This window comes from Nyctibius grandis, chromosome 9 (assembly GCF_013368605.1).
Source record: "Nyctibius grandis isolate bNycGra1 chromosome 9, bNycGra1.pri, whole genome shotgun sequence".
Lineage (NCBI taxonomy): Eukaryota > Metazoa > Chordata > Aves > Nyctibiiformes > Nyctibiidae > Nyctibius > Nyctibius grandis.
The window spans coordinates 3755968-3777839 of NC_090666.1; positions in this window are offsets into that span (position 1 = coordinate 3755968).

The following is a 21872-nucleotide window of genomic DNA, read 5'->3' on the forward strand; positions in this document are numbered from 1 at the left end:
TGTTCTGTAAATTTACAGTCATATAGATGTCAAACCACGCGTGGGGAGTACAAACACTTCAGTTGTCACAGCTTTGCTTAAAGAGCCTTAGAATTAGCTTCACACACCTTAGACTGAACAGTCCAATGACAGGGCATTACGCTTTTTATGTTTCCTTCTAATCAGACAGATATGTGAAAAATACATCATTTATTGTTAGTTTCAGACTAACCAGGCTAGGATTAACTTCGTTACTCAGCAGCAAAGGGCTTCTGCAGCTTCTCATACAATGAAGTTCGGTTCCGTGGCTCTTCAGACTATTTATTACTTACGACTGTGACATTTTCTTCTATCATAGATCACTTACATAAGACTAATATTACTATGAATTTTAATCTAATATTAAGGAAAGTTTTTAATATTTTAGGCATTTTAGTTTCTAGGCCTTGGCATGACAGAAAAATAACATATTTTTTAAAACCTGTAATTTTTTTCAAAATTGATTTGCCCGAAAGTTCATGTACTTTTTATTTCTATCTCAAACTTACAAGAAGAGAAGGAAAACACGCTAATGCTGTCATAACTACAGCCAGTTTTCTGCTCTTGGTTTTTTCTCCTTTTTTTTTATAACAGCTCTTTAAAAGATAACCTTCTGATATACGTAGCTGAAAAGAAAAATCACAGCTCCCCAAATATTATGCAATTTTTATTTCCATTCCTCTTATCTACAGATCTAGGACTGATACAGCCTTTTCAGAACCTTGGACCCGATGGATTTTTCCCTAAATGAAAAGTTTCAACAGAACAAAGAGGGAAAATGCATTAAGACTGTAACTGACAAATGACAGGTTTTGAAAACTCAGAGCTTTTTAAAAATAGGAAGTACAGGAAAAAAAAGATTAGTAGAGAGATTTTTTGTCGTTTCGTGTGGTGTGTGTCGTGTCCCCCCTCCTCGCCCAAACATGCACTATACTAGGAAAGACACACTGAAAGGTTTTTGTCTTTTTTCTAAAAAAACGTCAAGACTTCAGCTCTGTGGAAAAACAAGTGCCAGCTGAGTAGGGAGATGTATATGCATGTTGTTTCAAAAACACTGGCTGCAGCAAAGCCTGATAATGTGTTATTGTATCAACAACACTTAAGTGTGACTTTAAAGAAGGAAATCTCAATATTTGTTAGTGTGAGGTTTTCTAAACTTCATATGTTCTTGTGAAAGTAAAGTGCTTTACTGGAAAATAACCAGGTGTGAACAAGAGACAGTTTAGACGCAATTCAGCATCTAAAGATGCAATTTAGGTTTGTGTTCAGGCAGTAGAGCAGCGTGTTAGGAATCTTCATCAAGAAAAGACAGAGTTGTTAGAGTTATGTTTCCTAACCTTTGTCTTTACTAAATTTGTTTTGCTTTGCACACTGGATTGAATGTACTTGGATAACAAAGCTCGTCCTCACTTTGTAGTTTTGTGTGTATGTTTTTTCTGCTCAAGCAGGAAATACATTTCTGGTTAGGGTTTTACTACAGTTAGAAGGCGCTTTCTGAACAACCTTTTTGAAAACGTCTTCTGAAAGATACTGCAATTCCAACAATGAAGAATTCAGAGGGAGGACTGCAACTCATCTGTGCCTGCTTTGGAATGCTTTATTTTTAAAACAGTTGTTTTCTGCTGTTCCTCTCTCTCTGTTTAACTTTGTGTATCTCAGTGGCCGTGAAAGTTGTCCATATTTACTGCGATGCCCTCAGTCAAATCTTAATTTCACTTTTTGGCTCCCGCTTCTTCCTTCTAAAGGCTTCTTTATAAGAATTTTATTACTCTTTATCAGAAAGATTTGACATTAAATAACATAGAGAAAGAGATTGGACTTAATGTCATTATTTCGGTTACATGATAAATACAACAGGTAATAAGATACCTCTGCAACATGTGGAGGCCAGTGTTCGATAACTGGGCATGCCTCGTGCATCACCACAGGACTGATTTTCACAGCAGCAGTCACAGCTTTATTTAGGCTGAGGGACAGACTGTGCAAGGGGGGCAGGAGCCTAGAAGGGGAATTACTTACTTCCCAAATTTTCCACTTAGGCAAGTGGTCAGACAAACACGAGGACCTGAAACTTCAGCAGCTATGGAAAAATAGATAGGCAAGGCCTTATGAAGTACATCATGGCAATGGGATTTGACAGAGGTGCTGCTTCCCTGTGACACTGCTCAGGTGCTGCTCTGAATGCCGAGGAGAGGTGACCAGTCATTTTAACCCACTGGTTCCAGTCAAGCTTAGGTCCCCAGAGACTGAAGATCACTGCTGCGCTCTGGTATTTTGTGGTCCCAGACTGGTTACTGTAAACAGCAGCTCCAAAACACGCCTTGGTCCTTGATGGGCAGACTTGGCAGGAAAGCTACGTTAAGGGCTGGTATTACGAAACAGTGGGGGCTGTATTTTTTCAGTTGTTTAAGAATAGGGAAAAAATAAGAACTGCAAATTGTGCAGCATGTTTTAGCATCACCTGGATCTTTGTATTTCACGTGTATTTCTGCCTAACAGTCATTTGGCTGTCTGACCTTGGGGGAGTCTCTTTCACATACCTCAATCTGCCAAATCCCAGTCTGCAATGAGCCTTTTAAAGCATGCGGTAACAGCCAGAATTAGAATCAGCAGAGAACAGGACAGAGGAAAAGAACAACAACTTGAAATATCAACTCAGGAGACTTCAACAGACCTTCTAGTCCCCCCTCCTGCCCTGAGGCAGAGCAACTGAGGTATACTTATTCCTGACAGATATTTGTCTGACATTTTAAACCTCTGATAAAAGTCATGCTATGGCCTATGTAAGCTGTTCAATGCTTACCTATTCTGACAGTCACAGTTTTTCCTAATAAAAATAATCCTTCTTTCCTGCAAAATTTCTATTATATTCTTCCAAGTTTGTTGTAAACTTCTTTGATTAGAATCTTCAGAATAAAATGAAAGCATGCTACTCTGTTTCCTTTAAACAAAAAAATCACCTCCTTTAACCTTTCATTTTTGCTTTTCTCTAGGCTCTCAGAAGCATCAGAATTATCCTCCAGACCTGCTTTGGGCTGCTTGCTTACAGGTCAAATATTGTTCTGACTAACTTCTTATTATTTCAAGGGCAAATTTTGTCAGGGTCATTTAATACTGAATAAATGTTTCTGGATAGTCCTAAAACCTGTTCTTTCTCTGTTCTGGCTTGTATTCCTTGTTGATTACCTTTAGCATCTGCCACAGTCTTTTTTGGTGATGGCAGAAGCAAAGGCAGTGATTTATCCCTCAGCTAACACCGCAGCGTTACACAGCAAACACCACTGCAGGTGCGCAGTGTCTGCAGGGCACCGTGCTCTGTGGATACCCAGTCTGGATCGAACGGTGCGGGCATTAGTTTTGGCCTCTGCAAAGCATTTCTTTGGGCAGTTAAGTATTAGATTATAATTACGTAAACTGGAATTTAGCCAGGGCAGCAGGGTCACTCACCTCTAAGGTTGCAAAAGACATTTAAATAATACTCTGAACAGCTCAGGATTTTAACTACTTTACTAAATTAGCACGTAAAGGGAGAACTTCTCACAACAGAGTATCTTCACAAGAAGAAATCATTATCAGATGGCAGAAATTGTGAATGAAATTTGTGTTACTGTAAAGCAACTCAGCATCAAATCCTGCCTCTTCAAAAATCATTGACAAAGCACTCTGCCTTTATCATCCAGGGTCACAAAGACACATAACCAACAACAAGATAAAGTGCTAAATCTTACAAAGCTGCTATAAACAGTGTTCTGAGTGGTATGTTTGGTTAGAAAGTGAATGTAGTCTAAGCTACTTGTAAAGAATTTCTTCTTAATATTGTTCATAATACACCAAATGAAGCCCTTTAGGTAAGTAACACAATGTGGCTGCAAGGAAGGGTTACCACCCAGCTCTGGGAATGTGCGTGTCAGCAGTTTCTGAGGTGGCCGGTTTCTCAAATGCTTTGAACGTGTAAGCAGCCACCATGGAAAGAAGCTTTCCCACCTTCCAGCTAACATCTGCTGCTCGCTTCTGCATCACCCATGCCAACACAAGCTGTCATTGCCTTTGTGGGGAAGTGGGCTGGGGAAAAAAAATACGGCTTACAACGAAACCAGATAATACACAAATAAATAGTTTAAGATGTTCACAGAACTACAGCCGAGTTCCACCAAGAACAGGGAAGGACCTTCCCTCAAGAGGTGGTTGTATGCTCAGGAGATGAGTTTTTAATATTATACACCCAAATCCCACTCTTTTCTCACAGAGCCTGTCCTCTGTGCTAGGACAGCCGCAACCACACCTAAAGCATTCCTGAGAGGCGTTTGTTTGATGGGATACATGAAACACCTCAGCTCTGAGGCAGCAACTCCTGGTTTCCCCTTACACCCTCTTCCTCCTCTCCCAAACTAACGGGCTAAATAAACAAACTTCAAATGGCCTGCAGTTCAAAGAAAATACTTTTAGATTGATACTAGCACGGCATTGAACGGCTGAGGGGGAATCTTTTCTTAACTTTGAAAATGAAATCGGTTAAAGAATTATGTTTTTTAACATGTAATGAAGTATCACTATTGGAGCCATGACCTTCGTCCTCTGTTGACCTTCGCAGATACAGCTGTGTTGCTAAGAATTAGGCTTATCTTTCAAGAACAGACACTGCAGCCACAAACTCGTCTAATGTCTTCATGAGGGCAGGAACAAAAGAATACGTTTCAGGATGGAAGGTACTACCCAGAAAAGCAAGATTTTTTTCACCTGTTCTTCCAGATGGTTTTCTTATATGGCTAACTCCATTATTTTAAAATAGCGCAGAATCTAAATTATCTCAGCCATAAAGCTGGTTATCAGTTTCTGCTACTGATGCCTCAATTTATGTTTGTTTGCTGTGCTACTTAGTTTATTATATTTTTAGATTTGAGACTATGATCAAAGCTTCAGATATCTTGGCTATTTTATTTCCTTTAGTGACCAAAGGAGTTTTCATTTCTTCCCCAAACCGGTAAAACAAGCCAACAAACAAACTCCCCAACATTATCTGAGATGTCATCTCTTTCATTTTTAGCCACCTACTTTACAAATAATAAAGAAAAAGTACCTTGGCACTCTTGTAAAGTTTGTTACTCAAAGGCGATATGCAATTTTCACCAGAAAGTCGAATGCTTCTGTAGCGACAGGTTTTGTTCAGGTTAAGTTTTGCCTGTGCTTTGAGCTTCCCCGGGGCCCTGCTTGTCTCTTGCATTTGGTTCTAGTTCTTCCGAGGTAGAAATACAGGGGAAAGGGGAGAGATCTTTCACAGACCTCTTACTTTCCCCCTTCGAAAATTATGCTTAATGTAGCAAGAAGTTCAGGGGATTCGTTATAATTATGTTAAATATGACTCCCCAGTATGAAAGACAACTAAAAGATCAAAGACCTGACTTGGAAGAAGAATCGGGGTGGCTTTGTCACCGTCTGCTGTACGCACCGCGCCCGAGCAGGAGCACACGCTCTGTTGCGATCACAACTGCAAAGACAATGAAGTGCAAGTCCCAAAGCGCATCGCTTCAGTCTCCTTATTTTTCACGTAAACCGACAGAGGCTGCAGACTGCTCTGTTTCCCATGGCACTTCAAAATTGTAGAAGGAAGAGTACTAAAAATATAAACACAAGTAGAAAGGAGTGCAGGTACTCTTAGTACAAAGGGACTATTTAAACCCTGAAATACCCCATACTGAAAAGAGCCCTTTTTCACTTGGCAGAGTGCAAATGAAAGCTGGATTTCTGAGAACTATCACATATGCTAGGAAAGGAAAATTTTCATAGCGCTTGCTCCGTTAGTCAGTACAGTATGTTGTTTCTGGACTGCACTCTGCAAGTAGACTCAGGATACGGCGATAGTTTATCTTTCCTTTTCTCTGTGAAATCCACTAGCTGATCTCAAGGATTAAATGGAAAGAAAAACTCGCACCACTTGCAAAATAAAAAACCACTTCTAAATCAGCTGGTTTAGATGAAGCCAGAAAACCACCCTGAACACACACATGGGTGCAAATCACCTGGAAGCAATAAATAACAGCTTTCCTGTTAACCAGCGAAGAATGTTCCAAAAACATTTCAACCTTGAATAATGCATTGTAAGTAGAACTACTTACAAAACAATTAAAGATGGGCTGGGATATACAAATAGTGGAGGTTTCCTCCTGCCCTTCTCAGCTCAGTAATAAATCAAGCCACTTATAGTTGAGGCAAAACAATACAGTAGACCCCGCAGCAATGCTGCAAAGATATATACTACATATTTCTCTCTGTATATAGAACACAACCATGCTTGAGACCTCAACTTAAAGATGGGTACCAGTTCAAATACGAACATTTCAAAAGAAGAGAGCTGCCTATTTACAATTAAAAAACATTCAGAAGTTCTCAAGCAGTTTTTCAGACTAAATACAACTGTTTGATGTGTAATACAGAAATCCTACACTCAGAGAAATACATTCTAAGCATGCTTAGCAATTTGTTACTCAAGAACGAATGAATCTGCAAAGTCCCACAGGTACCTGCTCAGATTGCAAGAGTAGTGTCAGCAAGAGAAGGAACGGCAAAGGTTAACTGGCAAAAAAAAAGAGAAACATGTCTTAAAGCATTAGGAAAAAGAAAACCAGAAGGTTCCATGCACAGCACAGTGTTGCTAGTTTTCCCATAATTTTGTGGCTTTGGGTTTCGCTTCATTTCCAATGGCTACTTTTCATCTACCTGGAGCATTCACGTCTCTCTCCCATATGAATTCTCTGGTGCCAAGCCACGGACTCCTCTCCAGCAGGACGCTCATGGCGACTCTCTCCTCTTACCAACCGCTCATCTCAACTACCTTTCTGTCGTGTAGCCTCTCACCCAACAGGATTAAAACTGACCAAAGGGTTCAAAAGTTATTTGGAAGGGGAGGAGAGGGGAGGTGAGGGAGACGCACACCGAGAAATTGCAGGAAGTTTCATTTTTCTAATGGAACCAACCTAGAAATCAATTCCCTCCTTTTGTGTAACTCCCTACTAGTCACCCATGCCAAGTGGGAGAGGCGGCTGCTGTGCCTTTCCCCTGTACTCACGCACTTGGCCACCTGCGGTACCAGGCGATGGAAAGGGATCCGGGTGACCATGCACTAGCGCACAGGGACCAGGACCCCGCATCAAGACCCCGCTGACCTGTGGGCTTTTAAAATATATTCAACAAAAAGAAATCTAACAAATTCAGCCTAGATCATAGTTTCTAAGTAAGAATCATTAGGAAAAGCAGAAAGGAGGTTTTCTGCAGCCACATCAAATGGACTTGAAAAGTTACTAAAATGTTGTCATCTTTTATTACAGTAATTCAGATTAGTATAAAGATGTTCAGCCAAAGACAACTCAAACACTTCACAAGTGCAACACAGCAGATCACACAACAGAAAACATCACCATATAACAGATGAGGTTTGACTGTGGGCAACAATTGCCTTTTTTTTTAAAAGGAAAATGTCTATTGGTGTAAGGCTCTAGGTTCCGTGAATTTGGAGCAAGCTATTAAGAAGATCATTAAAACAACAGCAACAGAGAGCAAAACAGATGAAAGTAACCGGACAGCAGATGCTAAAGAGCACTCTTACAGTAGAAGACATTTATGAGACTTCAGTAAATCTGCAGGAAATAACTATCAGGTCTATAATCCTCCAATTGATAATCACAGGAATGAAAATTAAAACAAACAGGGATCTTCAGAAAAAAGGAAGAGCTTTACAGAGAAATAAAGGGCCTCTAAAGGAACATATAGATCACCTCTGGGAACTTTTGGGTTTTGTTTCTGTTTTAATTTCCACATATAACCAAGCTCTGGCCATCACGTCTGTGGTACTCCTAACTGTAAGCAGTTTGCTTTTGCACAAGCAAAGCCCTGGCAGGAGCAGTGAACTTCGGTTGTTTGCAAAGCACGCACACTTTTCCCATCCACATATGGTTGGTTTAGACATATTTTTAAAAAAGATTCAACAGTTACTAAGAAATCACATCTAGACTAATGCAGCCATGGCTCTGATCTAAATAAAGTTTAAAATATGAACAGCTTGACAGATCTCAGAAAACTAAATCTTTTTATGAGTCATTTGTTATAACTTTTTTACTCCATAGGAAAAAAAAAAATCTGTCTACTTAACAATAAGGATTAGGTTAATTTTCTTAACGTTTTACTGAAATAATCACTTTAATTGTCATTTTCCTTTAAGTTTCATAATAGCTCTAGGCTCAGATCTATAGAATTTAGTAAGAATGAAATCAGCAGGGTTCCATAGAAATGATCTCAGGTATTGTTATTTCTCAAGAAATTAAAAGAATAAGGAATTTCATAGTAAACAGTCCATTTAGAGTGATAAATAGAAAAGTCTACCTTTTTATTAGATCCAGTCAACATTAATTATTTCTTAAGTAGAGTCTGAGAGGTACAGAGCACCTTTTTTTTATCCTGGGTTCATTTTCCAAATTCAATTTGACTATTCATTAATGAGATCACACTGCAAAGAAAGAAATGTGAACCAACCCACTGTGCAAGTTTGCTAATCCTGTATTTACTACTTGCTCAAACTATCAAAAAGGTTAGGCATTTCATGTTCACAAAGATAAATTATCATAAAATGAAGGAAACATATATTTAAAGAAAGAAAAACTAGAATATTAGAAGTCTTTGGAAAAACTTTATCAATTGGGAGATGCTGAAGTCCCTTGTAGGAAGGTGTTATTGAGAGAGATTTGAAACAAATGGGTATTTCTGGTGCTATTTCCTGTAAAGCAATAGTGAAATATGGCTACATTGTGCATATTTCAGATCAGAAGAGTTGAAAAGCACAGGCAGATACTATGTTGGTCTAAGTTTTTCCAGGAAAAATTGTTGCCATTGCTTCTTCTGACAATGTGAAGCCTGCCTCGTGCTATGAGGGGTGGCTGCTGCTTAAATACAGCCTAAACGTCGCCCAGGACAAAGGGGGGTTTGTGCATGGTCGCTGACACAGGCAGAGATGAGAGGCAAAAGCACTGAAATTTGTTGGGTTTTTATACTCAGGGCCTGTAAGGCCAAATACATATTCCAGACACAGCACAGAGGGGACTCTGTGAACATATTTTGTCTGTGCATTTTGCTGTCACGCTGATGGAGACAAGATCTGTCTTAAAAGCAATTACTGGAAGCTCAGTTTTATTCATTTTATGGCTTCAAGGGTAAGTTACAAACCAGAAGGCAACAACATCAGAAAAAACCCAACCAAAACCCAAGCCAATTCCCCATCCGCCTCCCCCCTGTCCCCCTGCTTCCCAATTTGGACAACGAGAATATTTGTCATCTGAGATTATGGGCTTTGAAGAAATAAGGTTTGTCAACCCAATGTGTTCCGTTTGCTCACTTCGCGAGTCCCTCATGAGAGGAGCAAAAACCAAACAAACATATGAAACAGCTGTGTTTGCATTTAAACAAACATTAATTGATTGAAGTAATGAGTAACCTCAACAATAGTTTAGAAAGTTCATAGCATCCTTCAAATATTTGTAGACTATTAGAATTTAACTAATTTAATTATGTATGTAATCTTTTATTACAACAGTTTCTGGAAACAAGGAGGAGAAGGCACACGACATTTGTGCATCTAAGTATAATGGACAGAAATAAAAGACGAAATGTGAGTTAAATACTTTGAAAAGTTTTCTTGACAGTAAATCTAGCTTCAGCCTCAAGTTTCCAGAGGACACAGTTCAGTGACACTTCCACTCTTTCAAGAGAAAAGAGAGGAAAAATACTGTAGGAGTAACCTGACAGCTGTCTCTGGCTTACTCCATTCTCCACCTCCTGCAAATCTCCTGATACATCCAACAGGTATACGAGCAGATGTTAGTATTTCCAGCATGTTCTCTTTAGAGCAACACAACAAGTCCTAACCGATAGCTTAGAGAAGGAATGCAGACACCGTCCAGAGGCCAAAGAATGGCTGGGAAGGAAATGCAGCACCCATTACTAATATAATACTATCCCATGGCTGTCCTCAACTGGAGGAAATGAGAAGATGAAAAGAAAGGAAGAACACATTTTAGACATGCATAGTACATCTTTAAAGGAATTTGACATATCAATGGTATGCTCCATAGAACAGGACAAGAACTTCTCACCGTGTCCTCTATTGAGTGTCATTCCTGGGATGTCAGATATCACCACTTAGACAGATTTTACTATTCACTTGTTCCATTAAACTCTTTCAAGAGCGTACATTTTTGCACTCTGAAAACAATTGGTCTTTTTAGAAGAGGAAATGCAACTTGTAGGACTATTTGGTTTTTAATTCGTCTACTTTTCTGAGCATCTTAGCCAAAAGAAGTCACTAGGAAACTGTCTTCTATTTATTTACCTTAAATGTTATGCCTATAATTAATTTATATTCCTATAATACTTGAGCCACTTATTTCTGACTTTCTTCTATGGAAATAATAACTAATGTAAAAAGATCCTTTAAGCACTCCATAAATACAATACAAGGCACGGTTCCATACCAAAGAGTCTATTTCCTTTCAGCATTGTGCCTTGGCTGTAGTTTAAGCAATACTTAACTTGTAGTTAATAATATAGTAATACTTATAGTAATACTATACTTGTAGTTTTAGCAATACTTAACTACTTGACTGTAGTTTAAGCTCCTGCCTGTGTGCTAACAAGAGAAATAAGGGAACTCTCTGCAATGCATCAATATGCCCAGAAACCACTGAGCTATGTGGCAGGCAAGTCAAAAACATGTATCTCATTAATGAATACCACGTTTCTGGACTGTTCATTTATTTGCTGAATAAGTTCCCCTGCTATTTAGAAAATAAAGCAGGTAATCAGAACCAGATGATATACACAGAACATTTATGATTTGTTTGGTTTAATTTTTCTGAAACTCTGGAGCAGATATTATTACTTAAAAGGATAAAAAGAAAGCAATTCTAATAATATTTAGCTTGCAATGATGGTAGTTTAGCGCACTAAATAACTAATTCCCCCCAAACCAAGCCTGACTGTAGACACATAAAGCTGTACGTGCAGGGAACGCGCAGCAGCAGACCAAGGGACGCTGCTAATTAACTAAATCTAGTCAGAGAAACTATTCACTTTGCCAGACATTCAAATTTGTTCCTACAATACTAGATGCAGTTCTAGTGTGTTGATCTAAATCTTTCTCAGTCTTTCTCTCTTCAGAACTTTAATATCATTAAAGTTACAAACTAAAAGACTCAGTCCTTACACACGAGTTACAGTACATAAAGTTAGGCTGATGTGATTTATTGGGACAACTCAGATGTGTTAGAAATTACTTACACACACATTCGCAAAAAATCAAAGACTTCTAGAGCCCTTCAGAGAGTGAGAAATGGAGGTAGGAGAGGAGGCAGAAATTTCATGTCACAGAGGTAGGCACCATGTGTTCTTAATGAGCTTCTGGTTTTTCAACACCACATAAATTGAAGAGGTTCCAAAAGATTACGAATGTGCAACCGGTCTATTAAGTTTAATGTTATCTCCCCAAAGACCTGAGTTCCTAGATCTACCAAAAAAAAAAAGCTTACTTGGACAGCAATTCAGCTACTTGTGCACACATCCATGTTTAAGATTACAAACAAACCCCACTGAAGCCCATGAGGCCAATCAGATGGAAAAGCTGGGCAGAAAGTACCATTTTGCTAAGCAAAAGTCTCAACTGAACAAACATACACATGATCTTTCTTGGTTCATGCTTGTAGTGTATAATAACAATTCAAGGTAATCAGGCATGTAATTACATTTGTACTTTGTCTTTGTATTTCCTAAGTTGCATGGCTTGAAAGAATTTACAGCTTTGAAATAACAGTGCATATCTGTAGATGCTGTTTCACCTTTTCCATTACAAATATACCTATCTGTATGCATATGGAATGAATCCTGGTGTGGTAACATCCAGAGCCAGCTCTCAGAGTCATGAAAGACACATCCCTGGGCTGCACTGCCTCCAAATAACACACGTATTACCTAACACTCTCTCAGCATTAGCTGTTATCTACCGCAGTAGGTCCTAAACAAGGAGCTAAGACCTGTAAATGCAGTGGGAAACCAAAACCATTTAATTCTAAGAGAAGGCTCATACCCAGAAGTGATATCATGCATCCACAAACCCAAAAGTGAGGTTGCCACCAAAAGGATGAGGACTCTCACTCCATGGCACTGAAATAAAGTGTAATTTGGTATTAACTCTCTGCATCCTTAGGGAAGCTAGCACAAGATGTCACTAGACAGTATTTCAGCAGTCATGGAATTTGTGAAACATCAGCAGTTATGAATGATTAAAAAAAAAAAAAAAGCCACCCCTCTCTGAAAAGTCTCAGTTTGTGCCAGGGACTTTCTAAAGGCTTGTTTCTTGTGATCATTTGGGAAACTATCAGAATCATGCTGAGAAACTTGTTTCATGTATCATACTGTTGAAACGCTTTTAAACCTACAGCCTTTTAAGAAAGATGGTGAAAAAAAATTATTCCATATTTATGGAAAGGATTAGGGATATGTGTAATGAAAGAGGCATCTTGCACTGGGTGACAAAGGCCTCTTACTGCATATCCAGTTGGAGGTACCTGTATTCAGAAAAGCAGTAGTGCCTCCAAGTACACTGGTGATGTCTCAATACAGACATTTTTCACTTTCACTTCTGGAGAAACTAAAGCAATCCCAGTTTATGATCACAAACTCAGAAAAATAAAAATAGTGCCAGAATCAAATAATCACGTGAAATCAGACAGTTTTGAGGCCTGATAGATCCCAAAGATTAAAGCTAAAAGCAGGATCCACAGCTATTTACGCTACTAGAATGCTCATCTCCCATGTCAGTTTGACTGTCCACCAAAGCAGTGTAGAGTCTACTTCAGTATTTTGTAGTTTTTAATTTCTCACGCATGGTTTTTAAATTCATATTTTGCCATGTGAAATATTTTGTCTTTTAGTAAATCAAAGCTGAAAACCATGCCACAAACTTTGCCTTAATCCCAAGAATATATTCTCCAGATCAAAATCATATGATCTAAGGGTCATTTTTATTCCTTAACCGTGACTTCAGAAATATCTGGTCATTGAACCAGTCACAAGTCACGGCACTTCTCTCCTCCTACTAGTACCTAAACCGATGAGAAAGCTGACACAGGAAATATGCTGTGGCTTGGATCGTTTACAAAAGGGGATCTTTCATGCTTAGCAATCTTCACAGTGTGCAGAGAAAGGACAGTTTGACTAACCACAAAAAAACCAAAACAACTATTGAGTAATGCACTGACTTCATTTTAGCGTTCTCATGTCCAATTTTTAACACATTTTTCAGCTTTTCCTTTAAGTTTTCATACACCGTTTATTTAAGTATTCTGCCAAAGAATGAACCACACAGTAGATAAAGTAAGGGAACTGGTTTTGTAGTTTCACTGGAAGATATTCCCACAAGGACCTCCAGGGCCACAGAAAGGACCAAACCAAGAAACAAAACCAATCTTTAATCATTTACTTCCTACAAAGCATACCTTGCGCTGTGTGGCCTCATTCCGCTGAAGCATCTTTTAGACCGTCTCAAAGTGCAACCTTTGTTCTAGATAAAATTTATTTTTAGAAAAGAACTATAAATATCTGAGATGGAGAAAGCATGAATGCCTCTCACTGAGTGCTTTTATTTTCCATTTGTGATCTATGGCCAACTATATGACTGAAGGAAAATTATACCATTTTTCCTGTCAAAAAAATATGCCTATATCAAGAATTTTATACCACGTTTGAATTCCAAAGAGGAAAGACATTTGGAGATTAGCAACATACACATCTTTTCATAGTGACAAACTGCAACTTGGTTAGATTAATCACAAAAGTCGCTTTAGAGTCTTTGGGGCTAATATGAAACAGGAAAAGTATTTCCTTCCTCTAGTTCCCGAGAGCTGACTTCCTTCATGAGATTAAATATATTTCATACGGCTGGGCATGGAAGCAGCTCTCCTGCCCTCAGCCACACTGCACAGCCGTCCTGACAGAAAATACATTGCGGAGGAGAAAAGGGAAAAAAAAAAATGCAGAACATGCAAATTCACCCTGTCCGCTGCTGAAGGAGAACAAGGGAGCGATGACTTCTATTAGGCTCTGGTGGCCTGAGACAATTTTAATTTTCAAGTGTTTCTGACCCTTCCTATGGAAATCAGCCCTCAGACAGAGCCACTAAGGAGTTTGACACGTGGGATAATTGGACTACGCATCGGGGTTAATGGAGTTCATGTTTTTCCCCTTGGATTTGACTCCAGCAAGTCTGGCAGTCTGAACAAATAGGTCAGTCTGAAGGCAGGCAGAGATATCTAAGGGCAACTGAAGAGATAAGGAGAAAGCACAATGTCTAAATTGGACTCCTTAGACACTTCATTTTTATTTCTGTTTCTAAGACTCCTCTCCTGGGCTGGCCTGGAAAGAAATGCATCTTGCTGAAGAATTGAGGGTCTGTAAGTAGAAGAAGAAAACATGGAGTTTTAAAGTAAAAATAGAAAACAGAAATGTTAACAGCCCCGTGTAACAAGTAGTTAGACACTAAGAAGAGATATTTAGTAGTTACTCCTGGCTGGGATTCTGCCCGAGATGGAGCTTTGGGGCTGAGGTTTCCCTGTTCTGAGAGAAGCCTTTGCCCATCTAAGTCACACAGTCAGGAAGACAAAGTTATTTATCCACAATAGCATACAGCTCTGCTGTTGCTGATACCAGTGTAACAGCGGCCTGGAAAGCAAAATACTTTTACCGCCTCAGCTCCTGACGACAAGGAACTAGAGTATGAAAGAAAGCAATTTTTGTGTTTGTTTTGTTCTTGAACCTAACCCGGACCTACCCCCATTTAAAAAATGTCAAGTCTAAAGAGTGTTTTAATAAAGGGTTACAATAGAGGTAAATATAATACTGAAAAACAAGTACACTCATCTCCATCCCTATGGAGCCATATAGCTTCTTGAGAGAACTACAAACATAATGGCTGGAATGGGTAGTTTAGTGTGAATGCATTACAAAATCAAAGCCATTTTCACCTTTGCAGGACAGAGAAACAACATTCAGTTCACACAAGTTTTGGACCGAGTGTGAATTTCAAAAGCAAAATATTCACAACTGGCTTTCTGCAAACAGCCTGCAGAACCAGCAATTTTCACCGACAGAATTAAGAGCCCTGCACTACAGGACCGCCACATCACCACGGTGGCAAACACTCTGCACAGTCACACCAAGTGATCACAGACAAGGCTTTGAGCTATTCTACAGTTCAATCAGCACAAAGGTAGTAATATTACTATCCACATTTTTTACTAGTTAACACTGAACTCTTATTTTGAGGATTAAATAAATACTTGGATCAAAAAATCAGGATTATCATGGAACGTTGTCTATGTTCAACAGTTGTCTATACAGTACAATATGCAGAACATGTAGATTTTTATCCTATGAGTAATCCCGTTTCTGGTTTTAATTCATTTTTTCCAAATATTTTAGTTGTGTGTCACAAGTGTGATGTTAAACAATCAATTGTTCAGACAGCAGTTTAATCCATTAAGCATAAGACAACAGGCCTGTTGTTTTTTTTTTTTTAACATAGGAGCAATGCAAGGAGCAACAAGAGTATGATCCTGAGGGACAAAACTATATTATATAGAACTAGACCACCCAGATACTCAAAAGAAATACTTGGAGATATATCAGACTATACTCAGACTACAATCACATAGCAGGTAAGGTGTGGAGATGGCTGCTTTTATAATTCTTTGCAAAAGTAGAAGAAATTAGCAATAATTAGCAGTGGTCCTTATTCTGAAACAGCAAACCATATTTTCTTTCTGGCAAGCAGCTGCATTATTAATATTTGTAAAGTATAATGAGATCTATCAATAGCAAGTGTACCAGGAACGGAAAACACATCACCACCCATGTGTTATACAGACCTGCATTAGTTTTACTCCTTTGAAACCTAGTTTGAATTAAGGACTACATAAAACTTTGATGTAAAGCAAATAATTGTTCTGCTCAAAACACAAGCTGGTTTTGTGCTTTGAAGATGCGTAGCAGTAAAGAGCGGGAAGTCACAAATTATTTCCATGGGAAACATATGACTCCAGTACTCCTATCATTGCTCAGACGTCTGCTGCTGGGTCTTCTGATTATGTTGTGAAAGGATGTGAAACCCCAGAAGTATTATTTCTTGTATATTTTTACATGTCATGAGCACAATGAATGGGATTGCTCCCAGGGGCAAATCACAGAGCATGCTTGTTGCTAGAATCAGAATGCACTAAACTCAGGTTTTGATCTATTAAACCAGACTATTTACAGCTAAGGTTTCCTTTTTGAAGAAACTTCCCCTTCTGAAATCTATGGGGTTTTTGCACATTTGGAGTTTGCTGGTACATGTATGCTGACATAAGGATGCACCATTATACATGGTTTTGGTACTAAATAGCAAAAGCTGATACAGCATAGCCTGTTTTCCCTTGAATATGTGCTTCTCCACCAGAGAGAACCACCAAAACTTAGCTGAGAAACCCACTTCCCCTGTTTGTAGCGGCCCGAGTATTTTCAGGACTTATTAAAAAATTGCATTTCTGATGCTGTAGTAAATAAATTGAATGAAAAATAACTTTCATTCACCAAAAGGCAGAAGCAACACCCAACTGACTAACTTTAGCAGGTGACACACAAGAAAAGGTATTCTTGCAGCTTTATAGGCAGACAGACTATATGCTTTTACACACCTTACTGGATTTTATCCTGTTCTAGTGAAGTTTTCATCGTGCACGTCTCAAAGTGTCCGAGTATCTTTGCAACCTCTTCCTGCTCGGTGCATCTTAGCCATACACAGCTATTTCGCAGCTGCTGCCTGTCATCCCTTCATTTCTGGCAAGTGCCTGTGTGATGTGGCAAATAACTTCCAGCCCATAATACCAACTCTACAAAAACACTTTTTAATTAAAATCTCATTTGATAATCCCTTCTTATCCTAGCATCTGAAATTACCTGATACTAATATTATACATATATTTATAACTCATAAAATATTTACATTCAGTTTTAAGCTTGGGGTTTTTTTTTATGTTTTAAATTTCTAGCCTGCGTTAGGAAAAAAAGTAACTTCTCTGAAAGTGTAAAGAGGAGCTAGGGGTTCATTCCAGACCATATGCAAGGTGAAAGAGCACATTAGCTCTTTCCAAGGCAAAAATAAAGATCATGTGAGGAATGTGCCAACTTTCCATAGATAACCAATAGACAGCGATTTGACTTCCTAATTGCATTTCTGTTTTTCCAAAGGCAGGGGAAAGAGAAGAGCTTCAAGGAAATGAAACTCCCCAATTACAAGAATCAGCATGATTACATTTGCTATATCTGTGCTGAGAAACATGACTTTTTCTTTCTAAGTACAGAAATAATAGCAAATTCTCTAACGTGATCCTGAGGTAAGAGGTACCACATGAATTTGCTGGTTCACATAGACGTAATGCTTTGGAGCTGACAGGTCCTTGTATTAAAGGTCATGGTGAGCCCTCCTGACGTTGAATAGGCACTGGAGCTGGCTCTTCAACGGCTAATGCATCCTTGTCTTGTGGAAGACATGTATTTCATGGCTGAGGTGAAGTTCATTGTATTAAGTTAAGCACAGACTTGGTACACCACAGATGGTATTTTATACATCGCTGACCTCATATCCACATCTTTTTAATGTGTATAGAAATGTTTTACTGTACTCTGCATCTCTCTTTAAGGAAGTTTCCATTCTTTTGTCAATAAATTAGTATTTGAAGCCTGACAAAATAGAACGAAGACTACTGATTTTCCATCAAAAGGAGCTTAAAAGTTTCCAGGAACAGATATACTATGACAGGACTGTGGCATAAGAACTGAGCCCTGTGTCAGTGACACTATGTTTTGAGACACAGTGCTCCAGGGAGGATGGAGGGGAAAATGGTGAAGGTGTGGACAGTAGCTCTGAGCCATTTCTTAACGAATCCTTTTAAAGTGCTGCCACTCAGGTGGAAGCTCAGGGGAGGAAGAAGCTCAAGCTAGGATATCAAGTCAAAGATGATCAGCAGGTCTCAATGTTAGAGTAACCTTTAAAAGCTGGTTGACTACCAGTTCATAGAGAACCTTTGTATTTACTCTGTTAGAGAGCAGGACAGCTGAAATTTCCAACTTGTCAGTAGTTGTTAAGCAGTTTCCAGAATCTGTCAATTTTTTGTTGCTTTTCTGCAATGAGTGATGAACAACAATCTGTTCTCAAAACAAGAGAGCTTCTTTTAGAGTGTTGGTTAGTGCAGATAATTTTCTTCTTGTGTCCACTCCTACATCTCAGCCAGCTGACAGAACCTAGGCTGTTTGGAAAAACTTCTATGCATATTTTTCACTTGTAGTCTCTCAACTTAAACTGCATAGTTTTCCTGACTTCTGTTTAACTCAGGAAACAGAACTGAAAATGAGGACTATTACAGGCAAAGAGAGAAAGAATTATTTGAGTTGGAGTGCCATTAGGTTCATAAAGCTTAAATCATTCTAGCGATTGCTCCCTATCATTCCTTGTATGTGAAGCCTAACTTAAAAGAGAAACTTGAACTTGGAAGAAATTTTAAAATCCTAACCACCATATTATTACTATTTTACCTCAAATCAACAAATGGTTTACTACTTAAGGAGATATGTCACTGTGTTCTGCAACAGCTGTTTTGTGACTTGATAATCAGAATTCAGGTCTGTGATTTAATGCAATTCAAAATATATATTAGTAGTAATAAACCTGTATTAGTAGACAACACACATTTCCTGACCCTGTGAGTAGAACTTCTACTCATGTCAGTAAAGAATCAAAGTCTGCAGTCGGAACGTCATTCTGATAATACTTTACTTTAAAGACAACTCGTAAGAAGTTCTTTCTCTTTCCTCAAGGCAACAGTCCATGCAGGCAATCTATTTGTGTAAAGTGCTTGCTGCATTAGTTTAAAATGAAAGTTTACTTGAAAAATAAAGGTTTAGGCCTCAAATCAATAGCCTTACCAGATTTGTGGCATCCAACCTTTATGTTTATATCCTTCTCATTCTAATAATAAACATTTTCAGAATCTGAAATGAAAGATGAGTGGTAAAGGCAATATTGTTTTATCTTTTATATGATGGAAGGTCCTGTACAGATTTCTCTCTGTTTTCATTAAACAGTGTTATCCAGGTGAAGTGATTTCAGAGCATACTTTCAAAGGGTGTTTGGTTTTCCAGGCATAGAGAACCACCTGCACGTACAGTTTGAGTATATTTTACATAGAAGAATAAACGTAAAGCAGGTAAAAGCAAGTCACATCTCCATCCAGAAGCATAGTGTGTGTTGGTAAGGGACCTTCTTATATGGAGGGAAAAAAAAAAAAAACCAAACAGAAAGAAAAGGCTGTCAGCACTTAGGAATTTCACCAGCACCTTTGCTAAAAGAATCTAAAATAAGTGCAAGATATTGTAAAACCGTTACCTTTACCAGTGCTCTGGTTTGCCACAGATTTCTGTTTAATCGAAGCATCTGTTTGAAATGTTTGGAACTCCCAATCAAATTTCAACACTTTAAGAATTTCTCAAGGAACGAACGCAGCAGTGTCAAGAGTCAATTTCGTTTTTTTCCCCACAAAAAAAGGTACAAGTATAACGTCAAATGTCCTCTGTCAGCTTCTCAGAGACTAAAATAGGGAGACATTCAAACCAGCCGTGGCGAGGCGCCAGCAGCGGTAGGAGGAAAGCTTTGTCGCGCCTGCCAAGAAGCTCGGCGACGGAGAGCAGAGAGCTGAACTTTGCCTTACATAGTGGCTGACAAGCCCAGAGGACTGCAAGGCTTTCTTATTTTCATTTGGCTTGACTTGCTTACAAAAATGTAAGCTCTGTGGGAATCCAGGGAAGAAAAAAGCTTTCATTGTAAGTTACTAATTCATACTGTGTTAAGCCAGTAGTTACAGGTCAGCTTTTGCTATGGTATCCAGCTACTACAGATCTCTTTTAAACACTTTTTCCCTCCCTGTATTTACTGATAGGGTGGCTTTATTCATCTCTTGACCTAAAGGGCCATGCTTTGCCAGAAATAGCAAAGAGAAAAACTCATGTGACATCCCTCACATCTGCATTTCACTGCCAAGGTGTTTAATCTCGCCCATGAACAGCTGAGTGAACACAGGAGTCCCGAAACCTTCCAACAGCCATTTTCTTAAGTTACCTTTGCCAAAGGATGACTGATTTATTCTTGGAGGGGTTTTATTTTCTTAATTCTTTGGTTTGTTGCTATTTTGGTGCCTTGATGTGACATAACATTCATTCTTACCATTTCATTTTCATACATCTGGTACCCTCCAAAATACAAATCAGCAGGTTGGGACTATAGTGTTAAGGAAGTTCTTGTGAATTTGGTTTAAATCACAGAACAGCTTCAACCAAAATAAATACATTCTCCTCTTCACTTAAGTAAAAAAAACAAATAAATTGCTTGGGGTTTGACATTTCAAAACATTTTAATGTTCTACTTTAGAGAATGTTGCTTTTTAAGTCATGCTTTGGATAAGGCTCAATATTTTGGCTTTCCCAAAATATATTTTGGAGTGTGTGTTCTTTTGTTTTCAAATTTTTGTTGGTTTTGCCAAGAACATTCAAGTGTTTGAGGCTGAGCAAGACCCCTTTTTTTTTTTTTTTCCTTCTCAAGAAAACTATTTTTCCCCAGTTCAGTCACTGAACCAATACCTAGTTTTATTGCCTAGATGGAAACTTAACTTCAGTTCTAGATCATGGACTGAATCTGCAAGGCATTTAGGTGCCTAACTCCCATATGAACAACAGGAATTGCTAAATTCCACTGAGACCTGTGCTGATTATTCTTTGCTTTCTCAGTGAGCACTGTGCTATCAGGTTGGATTCCTTCCACCTCTCATTCCCTGCCTCTCCCTGCAAAGTAAATGCCATGAAATTTTTCTCCGGAGGACCAAGTTTGATTTCACGGATACTGGAAGTTGCCCTTTACAATCCCACTGATCTTCATGCCCCACAGAAGACAAAAGGTCAAGGGGCATCAGGTGTGCTGCATCCTATTTTCTGCCTGAAAATTGAGAGGGGGCTGTGAAAGCTGAGTTTATGGGACAAGTGGGCTCGTGTAGTAAGGAGGCAAAAATACTTTCTCACAGTAAAGCACCATAGTAGGATTCTTCCCGGGAAGCTGAAGGAGGTGCCCCGCACACGCTATTAGCCAGCTACCCAGCAAGGCAGCAGGGCCGTGGGGAGAGGGGATCTGTGCAAAGCATTCCTGTGAGAATAAAGAAAGGGGATTTGTGAACTGCTGAAGTGTCTGTCACGTGAGTTTTGTTTCCTTTTTAGTTCTAATCAAGATTTTTATGGCAAAGGCAGCAAGAACATTGCTTGCTCCTCATGCTGCTGTGTCTCTGCTACACAGAATGAACCCTCAACACACACCAGTTACAGTAATGCACACGCCTGACTGCAGATTAAACGACAGCATCGCACACCCCCCCCTCATTTAAGAGAGGTGAATCCTACCTTTTTCATTATGCTTATGTTCACACGTACACTGTCAGTTCACTTTTCCAGCCATACAACTGACCTCTGACCGTTGTTTTTTGTTGTCAATGTCAAATGAGTAACTGCAACCAGAACCCCAACCCAGGAGACACATACCTTCCTCTGTATCAGTAGCCTTAAGATCTAATCCACCTGCCTGTGTGCAAAATGACATAAAAGTAGTACAGTACAATGCAAACCACCCTGGTGTGGTTATATTTCATGGATTTCATGTCTCTTCAGTTCAAACTCAATTTTCTCACAAG